The sequence below is a fragment of the Nanorana parkeri genome, unplaced genomic scaffold, assembly GCF_000935625.1.
Source record: "Nanorana parkeri isolate BGI_ZX_2015 unplaced genomic scaffold, ASM93562v1 scaffold92, whole genome shotgun sequence".
Lineage (NCBI taxonomy): Eukaryota > Metazoa > Chordata > Amphibia > Anura > Dicroglossidae > Nanorana > Nanorana parkeri.
The window spans coordinates 1,703,569-1,704,799 of NW_017306360.1; the positions used below are offsets into that span (position 1 = coordinate 1,703,569).

The 1,231-nt window shown below is 55.2% G+C and overlaps 1 protein-coding gene across 2 annotated transcripts in view; it reads right to left on the reverse strand.

The window, feature by feature from the left end:
* Positions 1–1,231, reverse strand: part of AAMP (angio associated migratory cell protein) — a 45,421-nt gene that overhangs the window by 15,188 nt on the left and 29,002 nt on the right. The window lies entirely within an intron of this gene.

Sequence of the window (1,231 nt, forward strand, 5' to 3'; positions counted from 1 at the left end):
TCCTTCTGATACTCACCTTTGCTGTACGCATTATGCAGATCATGCCACCTTCACCTACATAACATTTCCAAAACTCGCCCCTTCCTGACCAGGGACATCACCAAGCTATTAATTCACTCTCCTGTTATCTCTCGCCTCGCTGGTCTATCTCTACACAGACTATCCCCCCTTCAGTCCATCATAAATGCTACTGCCCGGACTCATCCACCTCACTGCTCAGTGCCTGCAACCCCTCTCTGCCAATCCCACCATTGGCTTCCATCCCCAAGTCCTCTCTGCCAATCCCTCCACTGACTTCCATCCCCATGTCCTCTCTGCTAATCCCACAATTGGTTTCCATCCCCAAGTCCTATCTGCCAATCCCTCCACTGACTTCCATCCCCAAGTCCTCTCTGCCAATCCCTCAATTGGCTTCCATCCCCAAGTCTTCTCTGCCAATCCCTCCACTGACTCCATCCCCAAGTCCTCTCTGCCAATCCCTCCATTGGCTTCCATCCCCATGTCCTCTCTGCCAATACCTCCACTGACTTCCATCCCCAAGTCCTCTCTGTCAATCCCTCCACTGGCTTCCATCCCCAAGTCCTCTCTGCCAATCCCTCCATTGGCTTCCATCCCCAAGTCCTCTCTGCCAATCCCTCCATTGGCTTCCATCCCCAAGTCGTCTCTGCCAATCCCTCCACTGACTTCCATCCCCAAGTCCTCTCTGCCAATCCCACCATTGGCTTCCATCCCCAAGTCCTCTCTGCCAATCCCACCATTGGCTTCCATCCCCAAGTCCTCTCTGCCAATCCTTCCACTGGACTTCCATCCCCAAGTCCTCTCTGCCAATCCCACCATTGGCTTCCATCCCCAAGTAAAGTCCCCCCTGCCAATCCCACCCTTGGCCTCCCTCCCCAAGTCCTCCCTGCCAATCCTTCCACTGGACTTCCATCCCCAAGTCCTCTCTGCCAATCCCACCATTGGCTTCCATCCCCAAGTCCTCTCTGCCAATCCCACCATTGGCTTCCATCCCCAAGTCCTCTCTGCCAATCCCTCCATTGGCTTCCATCCCCAAGTCCTCTCCACCAACCCCTCCACTGGCTTCCATCCCCAAGTCCTCTCTGCCAATCCCCCCATTGGCTTCCATCCCCAAGTCCTCTCCGCTAATCCCTCCACTGGCTTCCATCCCCAAGTCCTCTCTGCCAATCCCTCCACTGACTCCATCCCCAAGTCCTCTCTGCCAATCCCTCCA